The 17285-nt window shown below is 51.3% G+C and overlaps 1 protein-coding gene across 1 annotated transcript in view; it reads right to left on the bottom strand.

Moving 5' to 3' along the window:
• TBXT (T-box transcription factor T) overlaps positions 1-16616 on the bottom strand; it is a 218531-nt gene extending 201915 nt beyond the window's left edge. Inside the window, exon 1 of the mRNA XM_056566917.1 lies at positions 16530-16616. The gene's annotated coding sequence lies outside the window, so the exon portion shown is untranslated. The remainder of the gene's footprint in view (positions 1-16529) is intronic.
• Between the last annotated feature and the right edge of the window lie 669 nt (positions 16617-17285).

Genomic DNA, 17285 nt, shown 5'->3' with positions numbered 1-17285 from the left:
ACTCTCTTCCTCAGCCCCTCCTATCCTCACCTTTCTTCCTCTGCCCCCACCTATCCTCACCTTTCTGCCTCTGCACCCCTAATATCCTCTCCCTTCTTCCTCTGCGCCCCTCCTATCCTCATCTATCTTCCTCTGCCCCTCCTATCCTCACCTCTCTTCCTCTGCCCCTCCTATTCTCACAATTCGTCCTCTGCCCCCCTCCTATCCTCATCTTTCTTCCTCTGCAGCCCTCCTATCCTCACCTTTCTCCCTCTGCACCCCTCCTATCCTCACCTTTCTTCCTCTGCACCCCTCCTATCCTCACCTTTCTTCCTCTGCGCCTCTGCTATCCTCACCTCTCTTCCTTTGCCCCTCCTATACTCACCTTTCTTCCTCTGCCCCCCTCCTATCCTCATCTTTCTTCCTCTGCACCCCTCCTATCCTCACCTTTCTTCCTCTGCCCCCCTACTATCCTCACCTTTCTTCCTCTGCACCCCTCCTATCCTCACCTTTCTTCCTCTGCACCCCTCCTATCCTCACCTTTCTTCCTCTGCCCCCCATCTATCCTCACCTTTCTTCCTCTGCTCCCCTCCTATCCTCACATCTCTTCCTCTGCCCCCCTCCTATCCTCACCTCTCTTCCTCTGCACCCCTCCTATCCTCACCTCTCTTCCTCTGCCCCCTCCTATCCTCACCTCTCTTCCTCTGCCCCCTCCTATCCTCACATCTCTTCCTCAGCCCCTCCTATCCTCACCTTTCTTCCTCTGCCCCCACCTATCCTCACCTTTCTGCCTCTGCACCCCTAATATCCTCTCCTTTCTTCCTCTGCTCCCCTCCTATCCTCACATCTCTTCCTCTGCACACCTCCTATCCTCACCTCTTTTCCTTTGCCCACTCCTATCCTCACCTTTCTTCCTCTGCCCCCCTCCTATCCTCATCTTTCTTCCTCTGCACCCCTCCTATCCTCGCCTTTCTTCCTCTGCACCCCTCCTATCCTCACCTTTCTTCCTCTGCACCCCTCCTATCCTCATCTATCTTCCTCTGCCCCTCCTATCCTCACCTCTTTTGCTCTTCCCCCTCCTATCCTCACCTCTCGTCCTCTGCACCCCTCCTATCCTCACATCTCTTCCTCTGCACCCCTCCTATCCTCACCTTTCTTCCTCTGCCCCCTCGTATCCTCACCTTTCTTCCTCTGCACCCCTCCTATCCTCACCTTTCTTCCTCTGCACCCCTCCTATCCTCACCTTTCTTTCTCTGCCCCCCATCTATCCTCACCTTTCTTCCTCTGCGCCCATCCTATCCTCACATCTCTTCCTCTGCACCCCTCCTATCCTCATCTGTCTTCCTCTGCCCCTCCTATCCTCACCTCTTTTGCTCTTCCCCCTCCTATCCTCCCCTCTCGTCCTCTGCGCCTCTCCTATCCTCACTTCTCTTCCTCTGCCCACCTCCTATCCTCACATCTTTCTGCCTCTGCACCCCTAATATCCTCTCCTTTCTTCCTCTGCGCCCCTCCTATCCTCACATCTCTTCCTCTGCACACCTCCTATCCTCAACTCTCTTCCTCAGCCCCTCCTATCCTCACCTTTCTTCCTCTGCCCCCACCTATCCTCACCTTTCTGCCTCTGCACCCCTAATATCCTCTCCCTTCTTCCTCTGCGCCCCTCCTATCCTCATCTATCTTCCTCTGCCCCTCCTATCCTCACCTCTCTTCCTCTGCCCCTCCTATTCTCACAATTCGTCCTCTGCCCCCCTCCTATCCTCATCTTTCTTCCTCTGCAGCCCTCCTATCCTCACCTTTCTCCCTCTGCACCCCTCCTATCCTCACCTTTCTTCCTCTGCACCCCTCCTATCCTCACCTTTCTTCCTCTGCGCCTCTGCTATCCTCACCTCTCTTCCTTTGCCCCTCCTATACTCACCTTTCTTCCTCTGCCCCCCTCCTATCCTCATCTTTCTTCCTCTGCACCCCTCCTATCCTCACCTTTCTTCCTCTGCCCCCCTACTATCCTCACCTTTCTTCCTCTGCACCCCTCCTATCCTCACCTTTCTTCCTCTGCACCCCTCCTATCCTCACCTTTCTTCCTCTGCCCCCCATCTATCCTCACCTTTCTTCCTCTGCTCCCCTCCTATCCTCACATCTCTTCCTCTGCCCCCCTCCTATCCTCACCTCTCTTCCTCTGCACCCCTCCTATCCTCACCTCTCTTCCTCTGCCCCCTCCTATCCTCACCTCTCTTCCTCTGCCCCCTCCTATCCTCACATCTCTTCCTCAGCCCCTCCTATCCTCACCTTTCTTCCTCTGCCCCCACCTATCCTCACCTTTCTGCCTCTGCACCCCTAATATCCTCTCCTTTCTTCCTCTGCTCCCCTCCTATCCTCACATCTCTTCCTCTGCACACCTCCTATCCTCACCTCTTTTCCTTTGCCCACTCCTATCCTCACCTTTCTTCCTCTGCCCCCCTCCTATCCTCATCTTTCTTCCTCTGCACCCCTCCTATCCTCGCCTTTCTTCCTCTGCACCCCTCCTATCCTCACCTTTCTTCCTCTGCACCCCTCCTATCCTCATCTATCTTCCTCTGCCCCTCCTATCCTCACCTCTTTTGCTCTTCCCCCTCCTATCCTCACCTCTCGTCCTCTGCACCCCTCCTATCCTCACATCTCTTCCTCTGCACCCCTCCTATCCTCACCTTTCTTCCTCTGCCCCCTCGTATCCTCACCTTTCTTCCTCTGCACCCCTCCTATCCTCACCTTTCTTCCTCTGCACCCCTCCTATCCTCACCTTTCTTTCTCTGCCCCCCATCTATCCTCACCTTTCTTCCTCTGCGCCCATCCTATCCTCACATCTCTTCCTCTGCACCCCTCCTATCCTCATCTGTCTTCCTCTGCCCCTCCTATCCTCACCTCTTTTGCTCTTCCCCCTCCTATCCTCACCTCTCGTCCTCTGCGCCTCTCCTATCCTCACTTCTCTTCCTCTGCCCACCTCCTATCCTCACCTCTTTTCCTCTGCACCCCTCCTATCCTCACATCTCTTCCTCTGCACCCCTCCTATCCTCACATCTCTTCCTCTGCACCCCTCCTATCCTCACCTTTCTTCCTCTGCCCCCTCCTATCCTCACCTTTCTTCCTCTGCACCCCTCCTATCCTCACCTTTCTTCCTCTGCACCCCTCCTATCCTCACCTTTCTTTCTCTGCCCCCCATCTATCCTCACCTTTCTTCCTCTGCGCCCATCCTATCCTCACATCTCTTCCTCTGCACCCCTCCTATCCTCACATCTCTTCCTCTGCACCCCTCCTATCCTCACATCTCTTCCTCTGCCCCCTCCTATCCTCACCTCTTTTCCTCTGCCCCCTCCTATCCTCACCTCTCTTCCTCTGCGCCCCTCCAATCCTCACCTCTCTTCCTCTGCCCCCTCCTATCCTCACCTCTTTCCCTCTGCACCCCTCCTATTCTCACATCTCTTCCTCTGCACCCCTCCTATCCTCACCTCTCTTCCTCTGCCCATCTCCTATCCTCACCTCTTTTCCTCTGCCCCTCCTATCCTCACATCTCTTCCTCTGCACCCCTCCTATTCTCACATTTCTTCCTCTGCACCCCTCCTATCCTCACCTTTCTTTTTCAGCGCCCCTCCTATCCTCACCTTTCTTCCTCTGCGCCCCTCCCATCCTCACCTCTCTTCCTCGGCCCCCCTCCTATCCTCACCTCTCTTCCTCAGCCCCTCCTATCCTCACCTTTCTTCCTCTGCCCCCACCTATCCTCACCTTTCTGCCTCTGCACCCCTAATATCCTCACCTTTCTTCCTCTGCGCCCCTCCTATCCTCACATCTCTTCCTCTGCACACCTCCTATCCTCACCTCTTTTCCTCTGCCCCCTCCTATCCTCACCTCTTTTCCTTTGCCCACTCCTATCCTCACCTTTCTTCCTCTGCCCCCCTCCTATCCTCACCTTTCTTCCTCTGCCCCCATCCTATCCTCACATCTCTTCCTCTGCCCCCTCCTATCCTCACCTCTTTTCCTCTGCCCCCTCCTATCCTCACCTCTCTTCCTCTGCCCCCCTCCTATCCTCACCTCTCTTCCTCTGCCCCCTCCTATCCTGACCTCTTTCCCTCTACACCCCTCCTATTCTCACATCTCTTCCTCTGCACCCCTCCTATCCTCACCTCTCTTCCTCTGCCCACCTCCTATCCTCACCTCTTTTCCTCTGCCCCCCTCCTATCCTCACATCTCTTCCTCTGCACCCCTCCTATCCTCACCTTTCTTCCTCTGCACCCCTCCTATCCTCACCTTTCTTCCTCTGCACCCCTCCTAACCTCACCTTTCTTTCTTTGCGCCCCTCCTATCCTCACCTTTCTTCCTCTACGCCCCTCCTATCCTCACCTTTCTTCCTCTGCACCCCTCCTATCCTCACCTCTCTTCCTCTGCCCCCCTCCTATCCTCACCTCTTTTCCTCTGCCCCTCCTATCCTCCCCTCTCTTCCTCAGCCCCTCCTATCCTCACCTTTCTTCCTCTGCCCCCACCTATCCTCACCTTTCTGCCTCTGCACCCCTAATATCCTCTCCTTTCTTCCTCTGCGCCCCTCCTATCCTCACATCTCTTCCTCTGCACACCTCCTATCCTCAACTCTCTTCCTCAGCCCCTCCTATCCTCACCTTTCTTCCTCTGCCCCCACCTATCCTCACCTTTCTGCCTCTGCACCCCTAATATCCTCTCCTTTCTTCCTCTGCGCCCCTCCTATCCTCATCTATCTTCCTCTGCCCCTCCTATCCTCACCTCTCTTCCTCTGCCCCTCCTATTCTCACCTTTCGTCCTCTGCCCCCCCTCCTATCCTCATCTTTCTTCCTCTGCAGCCCTCCTATCCTCACCTTTCTCCCTCTGCACCCCTCCTATCCTCACCTTTCTTCCTCTGCACCCCTCCTATCCTCACCTTTCTTCCTCTGCGCCTCTGCTATCCTCACCTCTCTTCCTTTGCCCCTCCTATACTCACCTTTCTTCCTCTGCCCCCCTCCTATCCTCATCTTTCTTCCTCTGCACCCCTCCTATCCTCACCTTTCTTCCTCTGCCCCCCTACTATCCTCACCTTTCTTCCTCTGCACCCCTCCTATCCTCACCTTTCTTCCTCTGCACCCCTCCTATCCTCACCTTTCTTCCTCTGCGCCCCATCTATCCTCACCTTTCTTCCTCTGCTCCCCTCCTATCCTCACATCTCTTCCTCTGCCCCCCTCCTATCCTCACCTCTCTTCCTCTGCACCCCTCCTATCCTCACCTCTCTTCCTCTGCCCCCTCCTATCCTCACCTCTCTTCCTCTGCCCCCTCCTATCCTCACATCTCTTCCTCAGCCCCTCCTATCCTCACTTTTCTTCCTCTGCCCCCACCTATCCTCACCTTTCTGCCTCTGCACCCCTAATATCCTCTCCTTTCTTCCTCTGCGCCCCTCCTATCCTCACATCTCTTCCTCTGCACACCTCCTATCCTCACCTCTTTTCCTTTGCCCACTCCTATCCTCACCTTTCTTCCTCTGCCCCCCTCCTATCCTCATCTTTCTTCCTCTGCACCCCTCCTATCCTCGCCTTTCTTCCTCTGCACCCCTCCTATCCTCACCTTTCTTCCTCTGCACCCCTCCTATCCTCATCTATCTTCCTCTGCCCCTCCTATCCTCACCTCTTTTGCTCTTCCCCCTCCTATCCTCACCTCTCGTCCTCTGCGCCTCTCCTATCCTCACTTCTCTTCCTCTGCCCACCTCCTATCCTCACCTCTTTTCCTCTGCACCCCACCTATCCTCACATCTCTTCCTCTGCACCCCTCCTATCCTCACATCTCTTCCTCTGCACCCCTCCTATCCTCACCTTTCTTCCTCTGCCCCCTCCTATCCTCACCTTTCTTCCTCTGCACCCCTCCTATCCTCACCTTTCTTCCTCTGCACCCCTCCTATCCTCACCTTTCTTTCTCTGCCCCCATCTATCCTCACCTTTCTTCCTCTGCGCCCATCCTATCCTCACATCTCTTCCTCTGCCCCCTCCTATCCTCACCTCTTTTCCTCTGCCCCCTCCTATCCTCACCTCTCTTCCTCTGCCACCCTCCTATCCTCACCTCTCTTCCTCTGCCCCCTCCTATCCTGACCTCTTTCCCTCTACACCCCTCCTATTCTCACATCTCTTCATCTGCACCCCTCCTATCCTCACCTCTCTTCCTCTGCCCACCTCCTATCCTCACCTCTTTTCCTCTGCCCCCCTCCTATCCTCACATCTCTTCCTCTGCACCCCTCCTATCCTCACCTTTCTTCCTCTGCACCCCTCCTATCCTCACCTTTCTTCCTCTGCACCCCTCCTAACCTCACCTTTCTTTCTTTGCGCCCCTCCTATCCTCACCTTTCTTCCTCTACGCCCCTCCTATCCTCACCTTTCTTCCTCTGCACCCCTCCTATCCTCACCTCTCTTCCTCTGCCCCTCTCCTATCCTCACCTCTTTTCCTCTGCCCCTCCTATCCTCCCCTCTCTTCCTCAGCCCCTCCTATCCTCACCTTTCTTCCTCTGCCGCCACCTATCCTCACCTTTCTGCCTCTGCACCCCTAATATCCTCTCCTTTCTTCCTCTGCGCCCCTCCTATCCTCACATCTCTTCCTCTGCACACCTCCTATCCTCAACTCTCTTCCTCAGCCCCTTCTATCCTCACCTTTCTTCCTCTGCCCCCACCTATCCTCACCTTTCTGCCTCTGCACCCCTAATATCCTCTCCTTTCTTCCTCTGCGCCCCTCCTATCCTCATCTATCTTCCTCTGCCCCTCCTATCCTCACCTCTCTTCCTCTGCCCCTCCTATTCTCACCTTTCGTCCTCTGCCCCCCTCCTATCCTCATCTTTCTTCCTCTGCAGCCCTCCTATCCTCACCTTTCTCCCTCTGCACCCCTCCTATCCTCACCTTTCTTCCTCTGCACCCCTCCTATCCTCACCTTTCTTCCTCTGCGCCTCTGCTATCCTCACCTCTCTTCCTTTGCCCCTCCTATACTCACCTTTCTTCCTCTGCCCCCCTCCTATCCTCATCTTTCTTCCTCTGCACCCCTCCTATCCTCACTTTTCTTCCTCTGCCCCCCTACTATCCTCACCTTTCTTCCTCTGCACCCCTCCTATCCTCACCTCTTTTCCTTTGCCCACTCCTATCCTCACCTTTCTTCCTCTGCCCCCCTCCTATCCTCATCTTTCTTCCTCTGCACCCCTCCTATCCTCGCCTTTCTTCCTCTGCACCCCTCCTATCCTCACCTTTCTTCCTCTGCACCCCTCCTATCCTCATCTATCTTCCTCTGCCCCTCCTATCCTCACCTCTTTTGCTCTTCCCCCTCCTATCCTCACCTCTCGTCCTCTGCACCCCTCCTATCCTCACATCTCTTCCTCTGCACCCCTCCTATCCTCACCTTTCTTCCTCTGCCCCCTCCTATCCTCACCTTTCTTCCTCTGCACCCCTCCTATCCTCACCTTTCTTCCTCTGCACCCCTCCGATCCTCACCTTTCTTTCTCTGCCCCCCATCTATCCTCACCTTTCTTCCTCTGCGCCCATCCTATCCTCACATCTCTTCCTCTGCACCCCTCCTATCCTCATCTATCTTCCTCTGCCCCTCCTATCCTCACCTCTTTTGCTCTTCCCCCTCCTATCCTCACCTCTCGTCCTCTGCGCCTCTCCTATCCTCACTTCTCTTCCTCTGCCCACCTCCTATCCTCACCTCTTTTCCTCTGCACCCCTCCTATCCTCACATCTCTTCCTCTGCACCCCTCCTATCCTCACATCTCTTCCTCTGCACCCCTCCTATCCTCACCTTTCTTCCTCTGCCCCCTCCTATCCTCACCTTTCTTCCTCTGCACCCCTCCTATCCTCACCTTTCTTCCTCTGCACCCCTCCTATCCTCACCTTTCTTTCTCTGCCCCCCATCTATCCTCACCTTTCTTCCTCTGCGCCCATCCTATCCTCACATCTCTTCCTCTGCACCCCTCCTATCCTCACATCTCTTCCTCTGCACCCCTCCTATCCTCACATCTCTTCCTCTGCCCCCTCCTATCCTCACCTCTTTTCCTCTGCCCCCTCCTATCCTCACCTCTCTTCCTCTGCCCCCCTCCAATCCTCACCTCTCTTCCTCTGCCCCCTCCTATCCTCACCTCTTTCCCTCTGCACCCCTCCTATTCTCACATCTCTTCCTCTGCACCCCTCCTATCCTCACCTTTCTTCCTCTGCACCCCTCCTATCCTCACCTTTCTTTCTCTGCGCCCCTCCTATCCTCACCTTTCTTCCTCTGTGCCCCTCCTATCCTCACCTTTCTTCCTCTGCCCCCCTCCTATCCTCATCTCTTTTCCTCTGCCCCTCATATCCTCCCCTCTCTTCCTCAGCCCCTCCTATCCTCACCTTTCTTCCTCTGCCCCACCTATCCTCACCTTTCTGCCTCTGCATTCCTAATATCCTCACCTTTCTTCCTCTGCACCCCTCCTATCCTCACATCTCTTCCTCTGCACCACTCCTATCCTCACCTTTCTTCCTCTGCCCCCTCCTATCCTCACCTTTCTTCCTCTGCACCCCTCCTATCCTCACCTTTCTTCCTCTGCACCCCTCCTATCCTCACCTTTCTTTCTCTGCCCCCTCCTATCCTCACCTTTCTTCCTCTGCGCCCCTCCTATCCTCACATCTCTTCCTCTGCACCCCTCCTATCCTCACATCTCTTCCTCTGCACCCCTCCTATCCTCACATCTCTTCCTCTGCCCCCTCCTTTCCTCACCTATTTTCCTCTGCCCCCTCCTATCCTCACCTCTCTTTCTCTGCCCCCCTCCAATCCTCACCTCTCTTCCTCTGGCCCCTCCTATCCTCACCTCTTTCCCTCTGCACCCCTCCTATTCTCACATCTCTTCCTCTGCACCCCTCCTATCCTCACCTCTCTTCCTCTGCCCACCTCCTATCCTCACCTCTTTTCCTCTGCCCCCCTCCTATCCTCACATCTCTTCCTCTGCACCCCTCCTATCCTCACCTTTCTTCCTCTGCACCCCTCCTATCCTCACCTTTCTTCCTCTGCACCCCTCCTATCCTCACCTTTCTTTCTCTGTGCCCCTCCTATCCTCACATCTCTTCCTCTGCCCCCTCCTATCCTCACCTCTTTTCCTTTGCCCACTCCTATCCTCACCTTTCTTCCTCTGCCCCCTCCTATCCTCATCTTTCTTCCTCTGCACCCCTCCTATCCTCGCCTTTCTTCCTTTGCACCCCTCCTCTCCTCACCTTTCTTCCTCTGCACCCCTCCTATTCTCATCTATCTTCCTCTGCCCCTCCTATCCTCACCTCTTTTCCTCTTCCCCCTCCTATCCTCACCTCTCTTCCTCTGTCCCTCCTATCCTCACCTTTCTTCCTCTGCCCCCCTCTTATCCTTACCTTTCTTCCTCTGCACCCCTCCTATCCTTACCTTTCTCCCTCTGCACCCCTCCTATCCTCACCTTTCTTCCTCTGCACCCCTCCTATCCTCACCTTTCTTCCTCTGCGCCTCTCCTATCCTCACCTCTCTTCCTCTGCCCTCCTATACTCACCTTTCTTCCTCTGCCCCCCTCCTATCCTCATCTTTCTTCCTCTCCACCCCTCCTATCCTCACCTCTTTTCCTCTGTGACTCACGTAAAGTGAAACGTCTGCGCTTGGTGGCCGTTTGCTGGCACAATGACGCAATGCTGTGGGGCTGGTATACAATAATTTCCAGGGCTAATTTTCATCCCCAGTCCGGCCCTGGCTGCAACTCTCTTCTCCTGATGATGATGAAGCACCTTCTGCACCCGGCTCCCAATTGAGATCGGCTTTATCATCATCATCAAGAGTGTGCATGTCACTGATGTCCTCCTCAGGTTCCCCAACAGTGTCTGCTTCAGGACCCTGAACCCTTGCAACACCGCCTCCCACGTCACTCTCCTCATAACTACTTGGCCGCCTAGCGGAGCAAGCGGCGCATGTCTCTTCCCCTTCTTGGCGGGGCAGTAGCTGCTGACTGTCCTCTATTAGATCTATTAGAGAATAGTGGAGCTGAACCCACAGCATAATATACTTCTTTAGGGGAAGGAACAGCATAGGACAGAGGCAATGGGAGGACAGGGACTGCTCCCGGGCCATGCCAACTGAGGGTTTTGTCAGAGGAATTCACCGACTGTTGACTGGGGGTGTCAGATGTCCCTTGTGATTAAGTGGATGAGCGTGTTAACCAATCGACAATGGCAGATGGGTTGCTGGTGGAGACACGAACGCTAGCTGATAACGGGAGCTCAGGCCTCTCGCTGCGATTCCTGCTGCCACTAGCCCCTAGTCTGCTGCGACCTCTGCCTGAAGGATTTGGGCCTCTACCACTCCTCTGTGCATGTTCTGGCACTTCTCTGCCTGACATACTTAGTGCGTATATGAAGGTATTACAATACGCTTCATTACTCTTTAAACAGTATTTGTCTAGAACAGCAGCAGGTGATTATTTTGGGCTGTCCTTTCACAGTATGTAGGCCCATGACAGATGAACAGGTACAAAATGGTACACTACTTAGATGTACTTATGTGGTATGCATGTATGAGGGGAAAAAAGTGCTACGGTACACTTGTATAACATATTTTCATAAAATATCAGCCAGTGATTACTTTTGCCTGGACTTTCCCAGTATCTAGACTTGTTACAGATTTACAGATACAAAATAGTAGACTGCTTTGATGTAGGTATGTGGCATGCACTTATGAGGACAGAAAAATGCGCTACAATGAGCCTAAAAACTCATTTTGCTTGGACTTTCACAGTATTTAGGCCCTTGACAGATTAACAGGTACAAAATGGTACACTAATTAGATGTACGTATGCAGTATGCACTGATGAGGGCAGAAAAATGAGCTACAATGAGCCTAAAAACTCTATAATTTTTGTGAAACACCAGCCGGTGAGTACTATTGTTTGGACTTTCCCAGTATGCAGGCCCTTAACAGATTAAGGGTGGTTTCACACCACGTTTTGTACTTACGGTTCCCGTATACGGCTGAGAGGAGGGGGGGCGGGGCTTAATTGCGGCGCTCGCACTCGACCGTATAGGGGAACCGTATTCAATGCATGTCTATGAGCCGACTGGAGTGAACCGCAGCCTCCGGTCGGCTGCGTTTTCGGCTGTATGCGGTTTCCCGACCGCAGGCAAAAACGTGGTCGACCGCGTTTTTGCCTACGGTCGGGAAACCGCATACGGACGAAAATGCAGCCGACCGGAGGCTGCGGTTCACTCCGGTCGGCTCCTAGACATGCATTAAATACGGTTCCCCTATACGGCTGAGTGTGTGCACCGCGATTAAGCCCCGCCCCCCTCCTCCCAGTCATATACGGGAACCGTAAGTACAAAACGTGGTGTGAAACCACCCTTACAGGTACAAAATGGAACACTAATTAGATGTACATATGCGGTATGCACTGATGAGGGCAGAAAAATGTGATATAGTACTCCTAAAAACTCAGTATTTTTGTAAAACACCAGCCGGTGAGTACTATTGTTTAGACTTTCACAGTATGTAGGCCCTCGACAGATTCACAGGTACAAAATGGTACACTTATTAGATGTACATATGTGGTATGCACAAATTACATTATATAATAAATCCCCCCACCCCCACACTATATAATAAATACCCCCTCACACACTATATAATAAATACCCCCAACACACACACACACACACACTATATAATAAATACCCCCAACACACACACACACACACACTATATAATAAATAACCCCAACACACACACACACACACACTATATAATAAATACCCCCAACACACACACACACACACTATATAATAAATACCCCCAACACACACACACACACACTATATTATAAATACCCCCCACACAATATAATAAATACCCCCTCACACACTATATAATAAATACTCCCAACACACACACACACACACTATATAATAAATCCCCCCCACACAATATAATAAATCCCCCCCACACACACTATATAATAAATACCCCCAACACATACACACTATATAATAAATCCCCCTCAACACATACACACTATATAATAAATCCCCCCAACACATACACACACACACTATATAATAAATACCCCCCAACACACACACATACACTATATAATAAATCCCCCCCACCACACACACACTATATAATAAATCCCCCCCACCACACACACACTATATAATAAATACCCCCAACACACACACACTATATAATGAATACCCCCAACACACACACACACACACACTATATAATAAATACCCCCAACACACGCACACACACACACACACTATATAATAAATACCCCCCACACAATATAATAAATACCCCCTCACACACTATATAATAAATACCCCCAACACACACTATATAATAAATACCCCCAACACACACACACACACACACTATATAATAAATACCCCCCCAACACACACACACACTATATAATAAATCCCCCCACCACACACACACTATATAATAAATCCCCCCACCACACACACACACTATATAATAAATCCCCCCACCACACACACACACTATATAATAAATCTCCCCCACCACACACACACACTATATAATAAATCCCCCCACCACACACACACACTATATAATAAATCCCCCCCCCAACACACACACACACTATATAATAAATCCCCCCCAACACACACACACACTATAAAATAAATCCCCCCAGTACACACACACACTATATAATAAATCCCCCCCACCACAAACACACACTATATAATAAATCCCCCCCCCCCCCCCCCCCAACACAGCCAAAGGCTCTCCGGGCATGCTGGCAGTTGTAGTTTTGCAACAGCTGGAGGCACCCAGGTTGGGAAACACTGGGTTAGGCCCTAAGGCAGTGTTTTCTAACCAGGGCGCCTCCAGCTGTTGCAAAAATACAACTTCCAGCATGCCCAGACAGCCAAAGGCTCTCCGGGCATGCTAGCAGTTGTAGTTTTGCAACAGCTGGAGGCACCCAGGATGGGAAACACTGGGTTAGGCCCTAAGGCAGTGTTTGCTAACCAGGGCACCTACAGCTGTTGCAAAAATACAACCTCCAGCATGCCCAGACAGCCAAAGGCTCTCTGGGCATGCTGTGAGTTGTATTTTTGCAACAGCTGGAGGCATCCAGGTTGGGAAACACTGGGTTAGGCCCTAAGGCAGTGTTTGCTAACTAGGGCGCCTCCAGCTGTTGCAAAAATACAACTCACAGCATGCCCGGACAGCTAAAGGCTCTCCGGGCATGCTGGTAGTTGTAGTGGGAGGGAGCCCATGCCGGGGGGGGGGGGGTGTACCTGTACGGTCACAGAAGGCCTGGTGTTGGAAACCTGCAGGCAGGCGCTCGTCTTCCGCGCTCTCCTCTCAGCCGGCACCGCGTCACGTGATGACGCAGCCGCACGGGCCGCACGCCGAAGGCTGGGAGGTGCCTGCGGGGGGGGGGGGGGATTTGCGGGGGGGAGGCCGGTATTAGTGGAGGGGCAATGGGGGCCCCGCGGGCGGCCTGCCCCCTAGCAACGGGGGGCCCGATCCTGTGGCGGCCGGGGGCCCCCTTCTTCACTGGGCGCGCGGGGCCTGGAGCAGGTGCTCCAAAGGCTTTGGACCAAAGTGCCAGTGATAATCCGGGGCCCCAGCCTAGACGGGGCCCCCACTACGCCACTGATTAAACCCTAAATTGCACTCTGTCACAGAGTGTTAAGAATGGTGTGCACTGGTTTTTATACCATCTACACACAATTATAAGCAGCAGATGATTTCTGGTGGAAAAAAAGGACAGAATTTCGCTGAAAAATAAGGTGATAAGGTGGCAACGAAAAGTTATCTGCCCTCTCTGATGAATTGCTCAATAACGTGAATAGGAGGTTTATGGCGTAAAATCCTTCTCAGTGAGAAGAGCAAGCAAAGCACTGCACTTCTGTCTGTCCACGATGCTGATGTGACTAGCAGTTGCCAGTGGTACGCTGTGGTATAAGCAATGCACACACAGACACGCAGTCCGTCCTCTCTCTCTGAGTGCATGGATGAAATGAACAGCCGCAAGATGGCTGCCGATTATATAGGGCTGTGACATCACAGGGGTCAATTAATGATAGGCTGCATCTCGCGTGTGATTCAGGGTCATCCCGCCTACCTCCCTTCCCGCCATTCCATAATCCCCTGCCCCATGTACTCACATGTGGATCCGCCATTTTTGGTCTCCTTTAGCCCGGAACGCTGTAAAATGGAATTTAATTAAGCGATTTGCGCGATAGAATAGGGGCAATATTTGCATTCGTTGCGAATCGAATATTTCATGAAAATCGTAACGAATTTGGGTTTGTCAGCTTCGATTCGCTCATCTCTAACATACATATCCACTAAACATCTTAAACTTATTCCCATGTCAAAATGCCGATATATACTGTCCGCAAGTATAAACTGGGGGTGATGTGTTATACAAATGAATATTGCAGAGAAATTATACCACAATGTAAAAAATGAACAGAAAAAATATGATCAGGTTGTAAGAATGAAAATTTCATATGTCACCAAACGGGTCAAAGGGGTTTCATTGTGTTTCATGAATGGATAAAATCACAGTAGGTGTATGCATGTATAAATAGTTTATATATATATATATATATATATATATATATATATATATATATATATATTGTAGCAATGCACCTAAAATAAATTCTAAAGTCCATTTCAGAAATAAACAACCCAAACATAAGGTGAAACATAGAACATTACAGAAAGTATATGAACTTTTGAGGAATGAAAATACAATTCTAGACTATGTCAAATGTCTTAAAATATATAATATCGGTCTAGAAAAAATGCATCATATATAGTAGAATGCAACTACATGTGCGTTTTGAAGTTCGTTTTCAATATCCGTGGAAAAGCATATTGCAGATAAAAATGTATTAAATCCCGGCATGAAGTTGTACATATAAGTATTAGTGTAAATTAGGGATCGACCGATATCGATTTTTTAGGGCCGATACCGATAATCTGTGGAGGTTAAGGCCGATAGCCGATAATTTATACCGATATTCCGGTATAAATTATCGACTATTTCTCTCCCCCCCCCCCCCCCCCCCCCGAAGCCGCTGCAGATCATTGATTTAAAGCGGGCACTTTAAATCAATGAACTGTAGCGGCTTTTGCGGTGCCAGAGACCGCCGCCGCCACTTGCTTCTCTCCCCCTGCCTGTATAATGCCCCCCTGACTTATAATACCCCCTGTCCTGTGCCCCTCACATATATTGCCCCCTGTCCAGTGCCCCTCACATATAATGCCCCATGTCCTGCCCCCTCAGGGGGCATTATATGTGAGGGTACAGGACAGGGGGTATTATAAGTCAGGGGGGCATTATATGGGCACATGACAGGGGGGGCTGTCATGTGCCCCCACATATAATCCCCCTGTCCTGTGTTCCTCACATATAATACCCCCCTGATATGTGCCCCTCACTTAAATTTGCCCCCCACACTTATAATTTGCCTGTCCATCCATACAGCGCCCGAGCAGAGCTGCAGGGACGTGATCTCCAGGCGCCGGCGCTATGATGTGATGTCATAAAAATATGGAGAAAAACTGTTCCAGGTTAAACCCCCCCAAAGGACGAGGGGGCACTCCCTCCGTCTGGAGAAGAAAAAGTTTAGTCTCAAGTGGCGACACGCCTTCTTTACCATGAGAACTGTGAATTTATGGAACGGTCTACCTCAGGAACTGGTCACAGAAGGAACAATTAACAGCTTTAAAACAGGATTAGATACATTCCTGGAAAAAAATAACATTAATGCTTATGAAGAAATATAAAATCCCATCCCTTCCCCAATATCTCGCCACACCCCTACCCCTTAATTCCCTGGTTGAACTTGATGGACATATGTATTTTTTGACCGTACTAACTATGTAACTATGTAACTATGTCATCACGCCGGCCTGCCGTGGATCAGGGGCGTTGCTATGTCTACAAAAGATCCGGGGCACTGGCCATGGCTGAGGGCAGAGCCACAAAAGGAGGGATCATAGGTGGCGGAGTCACATGGTAGGGTCACTCAGTTTACAATACACACTATATACACAGTACACAGTATATGTCTTTGTACTTCCTTGCTTCTGTGCTCCAATCACTGCTCCTCTGGTCCGCAGCCTATGGGCCATAGCAGAAGGTACCCGGACCAGAGGAGCAGTGGTTGGAGCTCCAAAGGTAGCGTGCAGCTGCTGCATAATCACCGTTCTGTCCAGGGCCAGAGTGGGACCTAAAATAGGCCTGTGCATATTAGACTATGCAGCCCTTTTATTGTGGGGGACCCAGCAGCTGGACTCCCACCAAAATAAAATGGGCTGCATTGTGAAATCTCCTTGGTTCAAGTGGCTTTTTACCTGTTGCAAAGGAACAACTCCCATCATCCATGGAAAGCTTCAGGCATGATGGGAGTTGTAGTTTTGTCACAGCTTCAGAACCACTTATTGGGGTATAGTTTCACTGAAGGACTTTTAAGTGACTACAGTTCAGATGAGAAACAGGCAGACTATACAATGGTTTGACTCACAGGAGACGTCTTCTCTGATGTCTTTTCTTTTTTTCTTCATCTGGTCAAGACGCTAGAACTTCTTCCATCTTCTCTGCTGAGTTGACGCTTGGACATCATTGGTTCCTTATTTTGTCAGCAGATCCTCATTGTCTGTATGAAGACAATAATCATTGTAATCCTGCCAGATACTATTATGGGAGAGATTCATCAAAACCCATCCAGAGGAAAAGTTACTGAGTTGCCATTAGCAACCAATCAGATCACTTCTTTCATTTTTAACAAGGCCTGTGCAAAATGAAAGTAGTGATCTGATTGGTTGCTATGGGCAACTGGGTAACTTTTCCTCTGGACAGGTTTTGATAAATCTCCCCCTATGCCCTTAAATATAACCCTGCCAGACATCATGCCATACACGGTTTCATCTGTTTGGCAGAATCCCACCCTTGTGGTGACCTCCCCCGGACCCCTAAGTCCCCCTCCAGACTCATCTTTGTCCTCGTGTTTCAGACCTCTAAGGGCTTGCCCACACTGCGCACATTCAGTCAGCAGAATTCTGCCTGCAGCAGGCACCACCTAAGTCCTCAGTGATAGGACCACGCTGACAGCAATGCAGTGAGACAGAGTACTACCCAAAGAATAAACATGTTCATTCTTTGGGAAGACGTCCATTGCGCCAGCATAATTCCACTGTGGCAGTGTACACAGAGCAACAGAATCCCATTTTAAACAATAGGACTCAGCTGCTAGTGGATTTCCACAGTGAAATTATGCCAG

The sequence above is a fragment of the Hyla sarda genome, chromosome 3, assembly GCF_029499605.1.
Source record: "Hyla sarda isolate aHylSar1 chromosome 3, aHylSar1.hap1, whole genome shotgun sequence".
Taxonomy (NCBI): domain Eukaryota; kingdom Metazoa; phylum Chordata; class Amphibia; order Anura; family Hylidae; genus Hyla; species Hyla sarda.
Note: the sequence above shows the minus strand (reverse complement) of the source record. Positions and strands in the feature narration are given on the sequence as shown.